Here is a 17,284-nt window from a genome sequence, read left to right on the forward strand (position 1 = left end):
GTAACAGTCTCATTCTCAACTAATAATAAATTAGGAAACTTACTCATCCATAACATAAAATGAAATATGCATACAAACAACAAAAACAGTTGGGTGTACAAAGTATCACGCCCCAGTTGCCCCACCCACTATGTAAGGAAAACAAGCAGGGACGTAAAAACTCATTTTCAAGAACATGTATTTACATGCTTTAAAGTTTAACCACTTTGAACAAATCACTTGTTGCACAACACATGTTGGAAACGAAACATGTCATTAACAATCTAGAAAACAATTTGGTAGTATTACATAATGAAGCCAATGGTAAGACCCTAAATCCGTTAGAACAATTGGAGATACACCTCCACTGAATCAAAAAAACCAGAGTCGGTGTTAAATGAACAAACAAATTTCGCAAGCTACAGTTACCTTTATAATTATAAATACCTGTCCTCAAGTTATTTCCTGCGTATGTCAGTTTTTCCAGCATATGTCAATTGTTTAATATTTGTATCATTAGCACTATGAAAATTGCACCTCAGACCACACCATGTAGAAAAACATCTGCAAAGTGTTTACAGACGTTGTTCCCAGAGGTGCCTCTGGAATAAAATGATACGCATGAAAACGATGGAGCAGAAAACTTACGGTGTTACTAAAGCGTTAAAAACGCTTTTCTTATATTATTTGGTAAGTTTACACTATCCATCTTTTCTACTATTTTGCACATTTTTCTGCGTGTGGCTTTCGAAATTCTTAACCTAACATCACACCTTTCTATGACAGGAATATGCATTTAATCTCATTCAAGAAGCCGAATAAAGCATGTATTAAGACGAAATACTCCTGGAGATGGACCCATTGGGACCGAAATGCATCGTGTACAGAATAAAACGCGACAAATTGTGACTAAATGGGTTTTTTAATTCATAACTCGAGTGTACTGAGTACGCGTTTGAAGGTGCAAAATATCGATAAAATTAAATTCCTAGCTTTTTGGTTGAACGATTAAATTGTTCCACACTGATTTTACTCTGGTGTGGTTCTTTCTTTCTTAACACAGCATAATATAAACATGATAACTAAATGGGAACAGCTTTGTGTTGCTCTGGGATAAGGAAATGTTTGATACCCACAGCAAGTGTAGATTTAATATTAGAACAAAATGAATTTGTAAATACTACCATTTTTCCTTCCATGTGGGCTAGAGTATGAGCTTGCTCCTAGAGTGACACACAGAAAAATGAGTGAATTAAATCTTAAACAGCTTGTATGCTTATGCTTAGTTCAAGATTTAAAGCAATCAACCACACAATGAAAAAGGCACACTATTCTGGATCAACAATTAGAGAAAGGTTTCATATTCAGCAGTTGAGTACTGGGTGAAAACGTCCTGTCTCATCAAGATTAATGTAAAATATTTATTATGTAACAAAAGAAACCTTTAACATGCTTATATATTAGACCATTCATAAAAAAGTGGCTAAATCTATGCTAAAAACTTTTATCCACATGTTAAGCAGAGGAAGAACCGTAAATGGATGTGCATTTAAAATATAATCATAAAAATTCAGTATTGAAAATTTGCTCATTTGTCTTTACAAAAAACATACATGATTCCTGGAAGTCCTGCAGTCACTGGCAACTGGCATGGCAAGTCATGTGGAAATGCCTGCAGGTTGACTGGTTACACTTCATAATTGCCACCATGTGTCCAGAAAAAATACCTCCATTGGTATAATGTATGGGAAACACCACTTGGATCCCCCCCCAGGGGGTCCACAACTCTTTTGTGGATATGTGCGTGGCGAGCACGGGACCCCGAGATAATGTGGCCCTCTTTCCTTTCTGGACTGCATACCTTCCTTTTCCACATCCCTCCCCATCCCCCATGTCTCTCACCTCGCCTCTGCCTCTGACTCTTCCCTTGCCCTTCTCCCCCTCTGGGAGTATGGATTGTGCCTATGTCTGGAGATGGACGCTCGTAACTGTAAGACAGTCTCTCTTCTTCACTTTCTATGCTGGAAAGTCTGTCCTTCCTGTGTCCTTCTTTTCTCCTTGCCTCTTCTCTTTACCCTCTTAAACGCTATGGCGTTTGAGACCTTTCCTTTCCTTTCCTTTCCTTTCCTTTCCTTTGTTCCTCCCTTCTCTTTTTTCCCTCCCTGTGCATGTCTGAAGGCCGACCCATGCATTCCCACGTGTAGCCGGTGATGGAGTAAGGCGTAATTCACCGCCCCGGGTAGACAGGTAGGACACGTACGTACCCCCTGGTAACGGCCAGGCCCTGGGAGGGGTGATTACCCGAGCTGGTACCTTCCGAACGTGCCGATTGGTCCCTCCGTCCGTTTCTCGGGAGGTGTGACCTGAGGTGTGGACAATCACCTAAGGTGGGAAAGCACTTAGAGAGGGCCCCCACAAGGAAGGAGCGCGCCATCGGAGACGCTGGTAATCATGGGGGATACTTCCGCAATGGTTTCCTCTACGACTACAGTTTCTGCTCACAAGCGAAAGTTAAATGAATCTCGGTCACAGACAATTCTTCGATCAGTGCCACAGTTACTTGTTGTTTCTCGGTTGGGCGGAGGTCACGACTTTTCCACAGTAAACCATCATTCAGAAAGGTGTCGACGCAGTTGCAGGTCCTGAAAGTCTTGTTCCTGATTACGAAATAGCACCTTGTAGTTAGAAGCAGTCAGTGCCCTCCTGCCACAAAAATCGCTGCAAACTTCCTTTCCAGGTGGAAGCGCACTGCACACTAAATTCAGCTCCCTCCACGGATTGTCTGACGAGGAAATTCAAAACTACCTGTCTAAAGAGGGTGTAACGGCTGTTCATCGAGTCTTGAAAAGGGTTGACAAGGACTTGGTTCCAAACCTTACTATCTTCTTCACATTTGACAGAGTTCAGCTCCCATCGAACATAAAAGCGGTCTATAAGATAATTCAGTTTGCCCTTACATCCCCAACCCTACGTGTTGCTATCGGTGTCAGCGGTTCAATCATGCCAGCCAGTCGTGTTCCAATCTGGCCAAATGCATTACATGTGGCAAGGCTGCCCATGAGGGTGCTTGTTCACCTCCATCCCCTCGTTGCATCAACTGTTTGGGTGACCACGCTGCTGCCTCTAGATTGCCTCATTTTCAAAGGTGAACGGTTTATTCAGGAAATCAGAGTGAAGGAAAAGGTATCGACATTTGCTGCTCGTAAGTTATTCGCCAGTAAAAACCCCACTGTGCCTCTCACAGGTAAATACAGCACTGTCCTTGCATCTCCTCGGCCCACTAAGGTGGCCTGAGCTCCCAGTTGGTGCACATCGACAGCGCAGAAAGATACGTATGTAGCTTCTTTTCTGTGTTTACTTCGTAAATTCTTACTTACATTTCGTGTGAGTTTCGTATAGGAAGTGTAATTTAGAGTTTTAGTAACTGTAATCGTAAATTCAGGCAGATTGTAGCGCAGTCGTTAGGCATTTGTCTTGTAATGGGGCCCCTTAGGGATATGGCGGCTAAGAAGGGAAGAAATCCAGTGTGCACTCCATGTGCATTCCGGGTGGAGTCATTCCTGATGTGGAAAGGGTCCTTCCGGATGCCATGTAGATCACAGGGTGGAGGCAGCTGCAGGTGGTGGCACATGTCGGCACTAATGACGTGTGTCGCTTTGGATCTGAGGAAATTCTCTCTGGATTTCAGCGGCTATCTGATTTGGTGAAGGCTGCCAGGCTTGCTTAAGAGATGAAGGCAGAGCTCACCACTGCAGCATCGTTGACAGAACCGACAGCGGACCTTTGGTGCAGAGCCGGGTGGACGGTCTCAATCAGAGGCTCAGGCGGTTTTGCGACCGTGTTGGCTGCAGATTCCTTGACTTGCGCCATAGGTTGGTGGGGTTTCGAGTTCTGCTGAATAGGTCAGGAGTTCACTACACTCAGCTGGCGGCTACAAGGGTAGCGGGGGCTGTGTGGCGTGGACTGGGCGGTTTTTTAGGTTAGAAGGCCTCGGGAAAGTAGAGGGTGGGTTGCTATCTCAAAGGGTGCATGGCAAATACAGGACGTGCTTGGATCAAAGAACAGTCGAAATTGTTGTTGTAAATTGTTGTAGTTGTGCTGGGAAAGTCCCTGAGCTTCAAGCGCTAATAGAAAGCACAGAAGTTGAAATTGTTATAGGTACAGAAAGCTGGCTAAAGCCTGAAATAAGTTCTGCAGAAATTTTTACGAGGTCTCAGACAGTGTTCAGGAAAGATAGATTAGGCAGAATTGGTGGTGGAGTGTTTGTGTCTGTCAGTAGTGGTTTATATTGTAGTGAAGTCGAAGTAGACACTCCGTGCGAATTGGTATGGGTGGAGGTTATACTTAACAGCCGAACTAAGTTAATAATTGGCTCCTTCTACCGACCCCCAGAGTCCGATGATACAGTTGCTGAACAGTTCAGAGAAAATTTGAGCCTCGTAACAAATAAATACCCCACTCATACGGTTATAGTTGGCGGGGACTTCAACCTTCCCTCGATATGTTGGCAAAAATACTTGTTCAAAACCGGTGGTAGGCAGAAAACGTCTTCCGAGATTGTCCTAAATGCTTTCTCCAAAAATTATTTCGAGCAGTTAGTCCATGAACCCACGCGAATTGTAAATGGTTGCGAAAACACACTTGACCTCTTAGCCACAAACAATCCAGAGCTAATAGAGAGCATCATGACTGATACAGGGATTAGTTATCACAAGGCCGTTGTAGCTAGGCTCAATACCGTTTCTTCCAAATCCACCAGAAACAAACGCAAAATAATTTTATTTAAAAAAGCGGATAAAGTGTCACTGGAAGCCTTCCTAAGAGATAACCCCATTCCTTCCGAACTGACTATGCAAATGTAGACGAGATGTGGCTCAAATTCAAAGATACAGTAGCAACAGCAATTGAGAGATTGATACCTCATAAATTGGTAAGAGATGGAACTGATCCCCCATGGTACACAAAACAGGTCAGAAAGCTGTTGCAGAGGCAACGGAAAAAGCAATAGAAGTTCAGAAGAACGCGAAATCACGAAGATGGGCTAGAATTTACAGACGAGCGAAATTTGGCACGGACTTAAATGCGAGATGCCTTTAATAGGTTCCACAGCGAAACATTGTCTCGAAATTGGTAGAAAATCCGAAGAAATTCTGGTCGTATGTAAAGTACACAAGCGGCAAGACGCAGTCAATACCTTCGCTATGCAGTGCCGATGGTACTGTTACGACGACTGTGCCGCTAAAGCGGACTTACTAAACGCAGTTTTCCGAAATTCCTTCACCAGCGAAGACGAATGGAATATTCCAGAATTTGAAACACGAACAGCTGCTAGCATGAGTTTCTTAGAATTAGATACCTTAGTGGTTGTGAAGAAACTCAAATCGCTTGATACGGGCAAGTCTTCAGGCCCAGATTGTATACCGATTAGGTTCCTTTCAGATTACGCTGATACAATAGCTCCCTACTTAGCAATCATATACAACCGCTTGCTCACCGATAAATCTGTACCTACAGATTGGAAAATTGCGCAGGTCGCACCAGTGTTGAAGAAGGGTAGTAGGAGTAATCCATCGAACTACAGACCTATATCATTGCGGTCGGTTTGCAGTAGGGTTTTGGAGCATATACTGTATTCAAACATTATGAATCACCTCGAGGGGAACGATCTATTGATACGTAATCAGCATGGTTTCAGAAATCATCGTTCCTAGCTCTTCATTCGCATGAAGTAAAGGCCGCTATCGACAGCGGATCTCAAGTTGATTCCGTACCTCTAGATTTCCAGAAAGCTTTTGACACCGTTCCTAACAACCAACTTCTAATAAAGCTGCGGGCCTATGGGGTATCGTCTCAGTTGTGCGACTGGATTCGTGATTTCCTGTCAGGAAGGTCGCAGTTCGCAGTAATAGACGGCAAATCATCGAGTAAAACTGAAGTGATATTAGGTGTTCCCCAGGGAAGCATCCTGGGACCTCTGCTGTTCCTGATCTATATAAATGACGTGGATGACAATCTGAGCAGTTCTCTTAGGTTGTTTGTAGATGATGCTGTAATCTACCATCTAGTAAGGTCATCCGAAGACCAGTATCAGTTGCAAAGCGAGTTAGAAAAGATTGCTGTATGGTGTGGCAGGTGGCAGTTGACGCTAAATAACGAAAAGTGTGAGGTGATCCACATGAGTTCCAAAAGAAATTCGTTGGACTTAGATTACTCGATAAATAGTACAATTCTCAAGGCTGTCAATTCAACTATGTACCTGGGTGTTAAAATAACGAACAACTTAAGTTGGAAAGACCACATAGATAATGTTGTGGGGAAGGCGAGCCAGAGGTTGCATTTCATTGGCAGGACACTTAGAATATGCAACAAGTCCACTAAAGAGACAGCTTACACTACACTCGCTCGTCCTCTGTTAGAATATTGCTGCGCAGTGTGGGATCCTTAACAGGTGGGATTGACAGAGGACATCGAATGGGTGCAAAAAAAGGGCAGCTCGTTTTGTATTATCATGTAATAAGGGAGAGAGTGTGGCAGATATGATAAGCGAGTTGGGATGGAAGTTATTAAAGCAAAGACGTTTTTCGTCACGACGAGATCTATTTACGAAATTTCAGTCACCAACTTTCTCTTCCGAATGCGAAAATATTTTGAGCCCAACCTACATAGGTAGGAATGATCATCAAAATAAAGGAAGAGAAATCAGAGCTCTATCAGGAAGGTTTAGGTGCTCGTTTTTCCCGCACACTGTTCAGGAGTGGAATGGGAGAGATATAGTATGATTGTGGTTCGATGAACCCTCTGCCAAGCACTTAAATGTGAATTGCAGGGTAATCATGTAGATGTAGACTTGTGATCTCACCTTTAGTGCCACGATCGTCAGATCGGCCAGCGCAAAGGTCGTCCATTCGACCTCCCCACTATCACCTGCTCACTCTACGACTCGCCATTCATCCTCTGCTGAATCACGAGCCCCAAAATCAGACATCCGGCATTCAAAAAGGAGCCTACTCGTGAAGATTTTTTATGTACCCTGACTTAACAACCATCGATTCCTCCCTCATCTCAACGTCCTGTTTCCAATAAGGCTCATAAGAAACCCAGTTCCTCTCCTCCGACACGGCATGTCTCATCTACAGCGCCACCTGGCGGTAACCGTCCTCAGCCATCTTCTGTGTCGCCAAAGCGCACTGCTGGCGGCCGTTCAACTGGCCGATCGTTGGTGGCAGGAGCTGCTCCCAAACAACCTATGGATCAGGATCTTCTGCCTTTGGCTGATTGCTGTTCCACGTTGTCGGGCGCCGGCCCTTAGCAGTCGTTGAGTTGAGAGCCACCGTGATAAGATTCTTCCCTTTTCTGTCCCCCCTATGTCCACTATCCCTTGGCATATCCACGGCATTAGAGCCAATCGGGATGAATTGTCGATCCTCTTACGATTCTACTCGCCAGTCATCTTTTGTCTTCAGGAAACGAAGCTGCATCCCCATGATAACTTTTTTCCCCTCATTTCCAGTCGGTCCGGTTTGATCTCCCCTCTGTTGATGGCACTCCAGCACATGGAGGAATCACCATTCTCCTCCATTATACTGTCCATTTTCACCCAATCCCCTTAAACAGTTCCTTCCAAGCTGTTGCTGTCCGTCTTTCCCTTTCTGGATACATCTTCTCTCTTTGTACCGATACATTCCATCGTCCACACCGATGGCAAGAGGTGATCTCCTTCATATCCTTGGTCAGCTCCCCCCCCCCCCCCACCACCGCCCTATTTGCTGGTTGGGGACTTAAATACCCACCACCCAATTCGGGGATCTCCGCGTCCTTGTCCGCAAGGCTCCCTATTGATTGATGTCTTCCACCAAGCGGATCGAGTTTGCCTCAACACTGGGGACCCTACATTTTTGTCTGCCTCCACGACAAATTTCTCTCATTTGGACCTTTTGGGCGGTACTGTTCAGCTAGCTCGGCGCTTGGAATGGTTCGCTCTTGCTGATACATACTCCAGTGCCCATTTTGCATGTGTCCTTAAACTGCAGCCACAACATCCATCTATGTGCCCGAGACGCTGGAAGTTTTCCCAAGCCGATTGGACACTTTTTTCGTCTCTAGCAACATTCGATGACCGTCACTTCCCCAGCGTCAACGAACAGGTCACTCATATTACAGAAGTTATTCCTACAGCCACGTATCGTTCAATACCTTGCACCTCCGATTTGTCCTCGGGCCTCCTAGTTCCTTGGTGGAACGAGGCATGCCGTGACGCAATACGTGAGCGGCGACGCGCTCTTAGCGTTTTCCGCCACCATCCTACTTTGGCCAATTGTATCCACTATAAGCAGTTACGTGCGCGATACCGTCCGCGATAGCAAGAAGGCAAGCTGGGACTTTTTTACTCGCTCTTTTAACACTTTCACTACCTCCGCTGAAGTTTGGAGTTGAATTCGACGGTTGTCTGGCGCACCTAGTCTCTCCCTGATCTCTGAGCTCATTGTCATGCATGATACCTTGGTGGACCTCGTCGCAATTTCTAACTCATTGGGTCAACACTTTGCTGAGATCTCGAGCTCTTCAAATTACCCATGAGCCTTTCTCCTGAAGAAACATGCAGCGGAAGTGCGACCTCTTGCTCTCTCCTCTCAAAATAGCGAAAGCTATAATACTGTTCTCTCTGTGCGGGAACTCCAACACACACACTCTTCTTCTCGGACCTCCGCCCAAGGACTGGATGGAATCCACATCTAAATGTTGCTATATTTATCATACCTTTGTCTGCGCTACCTCCTTCACCTTTATTATCTAATTTGGACCGACAGTACTTTTCCCGGAAGATGGCGGGAAGCTATCGTCGTTGCTGTTCCGAAACCTGGAAAGGATAAACATCTCCCATCTAGCTATCGCCCCATTTCTCTATCAAGTAGTGTACGTAAGATTTTGGAGGTTATGGTGAATTGCTGTTTAGTGTGTTGGCTGGAGTCCTGAAGCCTTTTAACACCTGCCCAATGCGGTTTCCGAAAGCATCGTTCTGCAGTCGACCATCTTGTTGCTCTCTCCACTTACATCATGAACAGTTTTCTCAGGAAACGCGAAACAGTAGCAATATGTTTTGACCTGGAGAGAGCATATGATACCTCTTGGAGGACAGGCATCCTCCACACTTGACCTCCATCTTTCTAAATTTATCTGAAGAGCGAGCCAATTGGGGAAGGCCGCCTTACATGGTGCACTGTATCCGTCGTGCAATTAGACCTTTAGCCGGATTTCTCGTCGTTGTAATGGTGTCCCGCTCGTTTTCGATCTCTTGGGCGAGGATACGTCCCTGGGTGCGATTACCACGCTGCACTCTGCAGTGTTTCTTTTAACTGCGACGACGACTTTGGACATTTTTGCACCTAAGATCCAGCACGGTAGCCATTCCGTTGTGGTGGGGCCGCCATGTACCCTCTTGGTTGTAGCCCCCTGACAACACAGGGATCGCTCTACTGATGCCTGCGCCGTTAAATCCCCACGTATGCCAAGGAGTAGATGCCTATCCTCCTGGGGTATCGGGACACCCGGCAACGGCCATCCTGCCAGGTGGCCTTTGCTGTGGCTGGGTGGCGCCCGTGGGGAGGGCCCTTGGTCGGAGTAGGTGGCATCAGGGCGGATGACCCGCAATGAAGCGTGGTACATCATCTCTCGCTGGCGGCCAGCCGCCAGCAGTCTCTAAGTGTTCTCGGGCTCAATTTAATGCTCAGAAGTACGATCCGAAAACGTTCCCCTCCCTGGCCACGCCGTGGGAAGAGCCTAAGTCTCAGGATGGAGGTAACAGTTATTCGCCCCAATTCTTAGTTTGCACGAGAGCTGATGGGGAGTCTTTTCTCTCCACAAAGCCTCAGTTCTTCGTCGAGCATTTAGAGGACAAGTTTGGGGAGGTGGCGGGCTTGTCTAAAATGCGCTCTGGGTCAGTACTGATACAAACGGCATCCTCCGCCCAGTCACGCAGGTTACTTGCTTGTAACAAGTTGGGGGATGTTAACGTTACTATTACACCACATAAGAGTTTAAATATGGTCCAGGGTGTTATTTTCCATAGGGACCTCCTTTTGCAGTCTGATGACGAGCTGCGCGCCAACTTAGAACGTAGAGGTGTTCATTTCGTCCGGCGCGTTCATCGGGGTCCGAGGGACAATCAGGTTGCTACCGGTGCCTTCATCTTGGCCTTCGAGGGTGTTACGTTACCGGAAAAGGTCAAGGTGATGGTCTACCGATGTGACGTCAAGCCCTATATCCCTCCCCCGATGCGGTGCTTCAAGTGCTGGTAGTTCGGCCATATGTCTTCCCGCTGCACTTCCAGCCTCACATGTCGAGATTGCAGACGCCCATCTCATCCCGATACTCCATGTGCCCTGCCTCCCATCTGCGTCAACTGCGGGGAGCACCATTCACCTTGCTCGTCTGACTGCAAAGTTTTTCAGAAAGAGCGCAAAATCATGGAATATAAGACCCTGGACCGGCTGACCTATAGTGAGGCTAAAAGGAAATATGACAGACTCCATCCTGTGAGAATGACGTCTTCTTATGCAGCTGCTACAACAACTGTGCTAGCCCCATCAGTGTCGAGACTTCCAGCCAGCTCGATAAGCAGTAAGACTCCTCCTGCCCCCTTGCCCGTGGGGGGCTCTACCCAACCGGTTGCTCTTGCACCACCTACCTCAGGAGCAACCTCCTCCCACCCATCGGGGACGTCCGTCCCCGCTTCTTTGCTGGAGAAGCGTCTAACTTCTTCGGCTACTCTCGCCCGTAGGAGTTCCCTTGGGACCCTCCCTTCCCAGGGTTCCACCAGCGGGAAGGATGACGGCCGCCAGTGGCATAAGTCCTCACCAGCGGCCGGGCGTAGGGCTTCACGATCCTCCTCTGTCCCGGAGACTGAATCGGTGAAGCCTTCCCAGCCGGTGAAACCCAAGATTCAGCGAGAGAAGTCCAAGAGAAAGACCTCTAAGGCCAAAGAACTTGCGGTGGCACCAACCCCACCGCACCTTTCGCACTCTGCGTCTGAGGATGAAGTCGAGATTCTAGCGTCCGCTGAGGACCTTGATCTCGCTGGTCCCTCAGACGCCTTGGATGCCTCTCGTATGGGTACTGAATCGGTGGCAGTGAGTGAAGAAGTGGCGTAAATTGCCTTCCCAGTCCTTTCACGCCTTTCTCAGCCATGGACAATATCATCCTCAAGTGGAACTGTGGCGGTTTTTTCCACCATCTAGCTGAGCTCCAACAACTTATCAGCCTTCACCCTTTCTTCTGCATTGCTCTTCAGGAACCTTGGTTTCCAGCAATGCGAACTCCCACCCTCCGTGGCTATCGGGGTTATTATAAGAACCGGGCTGCTTATGAAAGGGTGTCTGGTGGCGTCTGCCTCTATGTCCTTCACACTCTGCACAGCGAGTCTGTCCCTCTCCAAACACCTTTAGAGGCTGTGGCTGTTCGGGTGTGGACGCCACAGGCTGTTACCGTCTGCAGTCTTTACCTTCCACCGGATGGTGATGTCTCGCAGCATGTCCTGGCTGCGCTGATAGCCCAATTGCCGCCACCTTTCTTGCTATTGGGCGACTTCAACGCCCATAACCCTCTGTGGGGTGGGTCAGTGGCAACAGGTCGAGGCGCCATCGTTGAGCATTTATTGTCGCAGCTCGATCTCTCGATTTTAAATGATGTTGCCTTCACACACTTCAGTGTGGCGCATGGCACATACTCCGCCATTGACCTTTCAATCTGTAGCCCTAGCCTCGTACCGTCTGTCCACTGGAGTGTGTATGACGACCTGTGTGGTAGTGACCACTTTCCGATCTTTCTGTCACTACCACAGCATCACTCTTCTGGGCGCCCTAGCAGATGGGCTATGAATAAGGCTGACTGGGACTTGTTCTCCTCCACTGCCGCTCTTGAGCCTCTCTCTAATGACGACATTGATGTGGTGGTTCAATCGGTCACCACCGGCATCGTTACTGCCGCCGAATCTGCCATTCCTCACTCCTCTGGGTCCCCTCGGCGGCGGACTGTGCCTTGGTGGTCGCCTGAGATCGCTGCAGCGATTACAGATCGCCGGCGGGCGCTACAGCGTCACAAGCGACATCCCTGCATTGAACACCTGATCACCTTCAAACGGCTGCGTGCGCGGGCCCGCCGCCTTATCCGCCAAAGCAAGCAGGAGTGCTGGGAGCGGTACGTGTCCACCATTGGCCTCCATGTCACTCCATCGCAGGTCTGGGCCAAGATTCGACGCGTCTACGGCTATCGGCCACCTGTCAGCGTCCCTGCGCTCTCACTGAATGGAGCAGTTTGTACTGACTCCGACGTCATTGCAAACCACTTAGCAGAGCATTTTGCTATGTGTTCCGCTTCTGCGAATTACCCTAAGGCCTTCCGCTCCATTAAGGAGCGGATGGAACGTCAGAGCCTTTCGTTTCGCACCCACCATCCAGAATCGTACAATGTTCCATTCAGTGAGTGGGAATTCCGCAGTGCCCTTGCCGCTTGTCCTGATACCGCTCCTGGACCAGATAGCATCCACTGCCAAATTCTGAAACACCTCTCAGTGGACTGCCAGCGACGGCTCCTCGATCTTTACAACCGTATTTGGGTCGAGGGTGAGTTTCCGTCGCAGTGGCGGGCAAGTATCGTTATCCCCATTCTGAAACCAGGCAAGAACCCTTTGGAGGTGGACAGCTACCGCCCCATTAGCCTCACCAACGTTCTTTGCAAGCTTCTCGAACGGATGGTGAGCCGGCGCTTGACTTGGGTACTGGAGTCTTGGGGCCTTCTGGCTCCATCTCAGGGTGGCTTCCGTAAAGGCCGCTCCGCCGCCGACAATCTGGTGAGCCTGGAGTCGGCTATCCGTACTGCCTTTGCCCGCCGTCAGCACCTGGTCGCTGTCTTTTTCGACATGCGGAAGGCGTACGATATGACATGGCATGATCACATCCTTTCTACGCTTCATGGATGGGGTCTTCGGGGCCCTCTGCCGATCTTTATCAGAAATTTTCTGTGGTATCGTACCTTCCGCGTGCAAGTCGCAGCCTCATATAGTTCCACCCATGTCCAGGAGAACGGTGTGCCACAGGGTTCTGTTTTAAGTGTCTACCGGTTTTTAATAGCCATTAACGGGCTCGCTGCGGCCGTGGGAAATTCTGTCTCTGCTTCCCTGTATCCTGACGACTTCTGCCTTTATTACAGCTCTACTGGCATTGCAGCTGTTGAACGTCAGCTACAGGGTGCTATCCGCCAGGCGCAGTCTTGGGCTGTAGCTCATGGGTTCCAGTTTTCGGCAGCCAAGACCTGCGTAATGCATTTCTGCCGGCGACGCACTGTCCACCCGGAGCCGCGGCTTTATCTTGCCGGCGAAGTTCTTTCAGTGGTGGAATCACACAGGTTTTTGGGGGTGGTTTTCGATGCCCGGTTGACTTGGCTGCCTCATATCCGGCAGCTTAAACAGGCGTGTTGGCGGCATCTAAACGCTCTGAGATGCTTGAGCCACACCCGCTGGGGCGCCGACCGATTTACCCTGTTGCGGCTCTACCAGGCGTTAATCCAATCCCGTCTGGATTATGGGCGCCTGGCTTATGGCTCAGCATCCCCCTCTGTGTTGCGGGTGCTGGACCCAATAGTACACAGCGGGATCCGACTTGCCACTGGTGCCTTCCGCACCAGCCCTGTGGGCAGCATCCTTGTTGAGGCAGGTGTCCCTCCACTGCGGGTGCGACGCCAACAATTACTGGCTGCTTATGCTGCCCGTGTTTTTAGCTTGCCCGGGCATCCAAATTACCGTGTCCTGTTCCTGCAGTCGGCCGTCCATCTGCCGGACCGTCGGGCCCGGTCGGGTTGTCCGATCGCCGTACGCTTCGAGGAGCTTCTCCGCGGGCCTGGGTTTTTCCCTGTTCCACCCCCTTTCCAGGCGCCTCTGTGTACACCCCCATGGTGTGTTCCTCGCCCTTGCCTTCGGCTTGGCTTGGCACAGGGCTTGAAGGACTCGGTCCCTCCAGGGGCCTTCCGCCGCCGCTTTTATTCCATCCTGGCCACGTATCAGGGCTTTGGAATTGTTTACACCGACGGTTCGATGGTTGCTGGTCGTGTCGGGTATGCGCTAACTCTAGGGGACCATTGCGAACAACGGTCCTTGGTGGCTGGCTACAGCGTTTACACTGCTGAGCTAGTCGCCATCTTTCGAGCCCTAGAGTATATCCGCTCCTGCTCAGGTGAGTCCTTCGTTATCTGTAGCGATTCCCTGAGCGGTTTACGAGCTCTCGACCAGTGTTTTCCTCGTTCTCGTCTGGTGATGGCTATCCATGAGTCCCTGCATACTCTTGCGCGTTGCGGCCGCTATGTGGTCTTTATGTGGACCCCCGGTCATGTCGGTATCCCGGGCAATGAACATGTTGACCGCCTGGCGAAAGAGGCCACGTATAAACCATCTCTGGATGTTGGCCTCCCAAAGACTGATTTGCGGGCAGTCCTCCGCCGAAAAGTTTTTGCGCTTTGGGACGCTGAATGGCGCGATCAGATCACACCCAATAAACTCCATGCCATTAATTAGACGACGACTGTGTGGCGGTCATCCATGCGAGCCAACCGCAGGGACTCAGTCGTCCTTTGTCGGCTCTGCATTGGCCACTCCCGGCTAACACACAGTTATTTACTGCGCCGGGAGGACTCTCCTGTCTGTCGCTGCGGGGCGGCTTTGACAGTGGCCCACATTCTGTTGGCCTGCCCCCTTTTAGCTGTGGTCAGGCAGACATTTGCGCTGCCTGATACGCTCCCTGCCGTTTTATCTGATGACCCTGCTATGGCTGCCTTAGTTTTACGTTTTATTAGGGCAGGGAGTTTTTATTTTTTAATCTGAGTGTTTCTGTTTTATTTTATTGTTTTGTGTTGATTCTGGCCTTTGGCCTACGGTTTTAAACTAAGTTTTAATGTGTTTTCGGTGGTTAGCTTTCCCATTTTTTTTTTGTTCCTATGGTCGGCCAACCACCGTCACACTCCATCTGATTTTATTTCGCTTTGTCTGGTCCTTGTCTATGTTTCTTTTGTTCTGTGTCGTCTGTCTCCTATTCTGTTGAACATTTTTTATTCCCTGTGGGTATTTTTAGTATTTTGGAAAAAGGGACTGATGACCTCTGCAGTTTGGTCCCTTTAATCCTTAAACCAACCGACCAACCAACACACTTGGGGCTTTCGAGGTCGGCTGCCCCTTTTTATTCGTAAATTTATGGGAGAGCGCACATTTAAAGTGCAGGTTAACACTACTCTCTCTCGTACTTCCTCTCAAGAAAACGGGGTACCCCAGGCCTCTGTGCTAAGTGTTGTGCTGTTTGCCATTGCCATTAATTCAATTATGGATTGTCTGCTTCCCCATGTCTCGGGCTCCCTCTTTGTTGACGATTTTGCGATTTACTACAGCTCTCAATGGACCAGCCTTCTTGAACGATGTCTTCAAGGATGTCTCGATCGTCTCCACTCTTGGAGCATCGAAACCGGCTTCCGATTTTCTCCCAGTAAGACCGTTTGTGTCAATTTTTGGACTCGTGCAGAGTTCCCTCCACCTTCCCTACATTTAGGCCCTGTCAACCTTCTGCTCGCGGACGTCACTTAATTATTGGGTCTTATGTTTGACAGAAAACTGTGCTGGTCCTCCCACATTTACTATCTTTCAGCTCGCTGTCTGCGGTCCTTCAACACCCCTCGTGTCCTGAACGGTACCTCCTGGGGAGTGAACTGAGTGGTCCTTCTCCGCTACTATCGCGCCTTAGTGCGCTCGAAATTGGTCTATGGAAGGATAGTTTACTACTCTGCACGGCAGTCTATTGTTCGGCATCTAGACTCTGTCCACCACCGTGGATTGCGTTTAGCGTCTGGAGCTTTTTACACCAGCCCTGTGGAAAGCCTTTATGCTGAGACTGCTGAACCTCCACTGTCCAATCGGCGCGCTGTCCTTCTGCGTCGCTATTCTAGCCATCTGTCTTGCATGCTTGCTAATCTGGGCTATGACCTTTTTTCGACGCCGCCTTGGATTTAGGGTATGCAGGCCGCCCTTCCTCTCTACTACCACCAGGAGTCCGCTTCCGTCAACTGCTACGTTCTCTTTCCTTCCACTTTCCTAAGACTTTCTTGACAACTTGGTGTACAGCACTGCCTTGTTCCGCCCACAGACCTGCCTGCTCTGTGACCTTTGTCAGTTTCCCAAGGATGGTACCCATTCTCTCGTTTATCGTCGGCCATTTGCCGCTCTATGTGCGCAAATGAAGGATGCCACATCTGTTTACACTGATGGATCAAAAACATCATTTGGTGCTGGGAGTGCCTATATTGTTGGCGACATGCCCAATCGATTTCGGCTTCCCAACCAGTGTTCGGTTTTTACTGCGGAGCTTCACACTGTTCTCCAGGCTGTCTAATACATCCATCGCCATCAGCGTGTACTGTACATTATATGCTCAGATTCGCTCAGCTCTCTCCTCAGTCTTCAAGCTCTCTACCCTGTCCACCCTGTGATCCACCAGATTTAGGACTGCCTCCACTCGCTCCACTTGGGGGGGGGGGGGCATTTCTGTGGTGTTCCTCTGGATCCCAGGACACGTTCATATCCGTGGAAATGAGGCGGCCAGTATAGCGACCAAGGCTGCAGTCTCTCTTCTTCAGCCTGCTGTTCGCATGGTTCCTTTCGCCGATCTACAGAGTGTTTTATGTCGTCGTGTTGCTCTTTTATGGCAAGCACATTGGTCTACACTTCCCAATAATAAATTGAGGCCCGTGACAGCTCTTCCTTGTGCTTGGACCTCTTCCTCCCGAACTTGTTGTCAGGAGGAGGTAATTTTAACTACACTCCGGACAGGGCACTGTCTTTTTACATCGACATCTTTTAAGTGGCGATCCTCCCCCGCTTTGGCCCCCATTGCTCTCAACTGTGGACAGTGAGACACCTTTTACTTGAGTGCCCCTATTTTACTCTGTTACACGCCCGTCTACAGCTGTCGCCTGATACATCTTCCATTTTAGCAGATGACATGCTTCAGCCGATCGCGTTCTAAAGTTTATTATCTGTAAAGAGAAATTATGTTGATCTAATACATATGATTGTGTACATTGCACTACATGATTCTTCCTTTTGTTCTTCTCCCATCATGTGTTAGGTGATTTCACCTCTGCTGGTCAACACGTTCTAGCAATCCCTTCTGTTACCTTCACCTCTTTCTTCTCCGTTGTGGTTTGTAATCAAGAATTAGTTTAGGAAGTTGCTTTCAGGCATTCTATCTACATGTTCCCACCATCTATTTCCGTTTCT

The 17,284-nt window shown here is 48.8% G+C and overlaps 1 protein-coding gene across 4 annotated transcripts in view; it reads left to right on the forward strand.

Moving 5' to 3' along the window:
- LOC124554005 (zinc finger protein 418-like) overlaps positions 1-17,284 on the forward strand; it is a 218,937-nt gene that overhangs the window by 72,755 nt on the left and 128,898 nt on the right. The gene's annotated exons all lie outside the window — the stretch shown is intronic.

Source organism: Schistocerca americana, chromosome 11 (genome assembly GCF_021461395.2).
Source record: "Schistocerca americana isolate TAMUIC-IGC-003095 chromosome 11, iqSchAmer2.1, whole genome shotgun sequence".
Taxonomy (NCBI): Eukaryota; Metazoa; Arthropoda; class Insecta; order Orthoptera; family Acrididae; genus Schistocerca; species Schistocerca americana.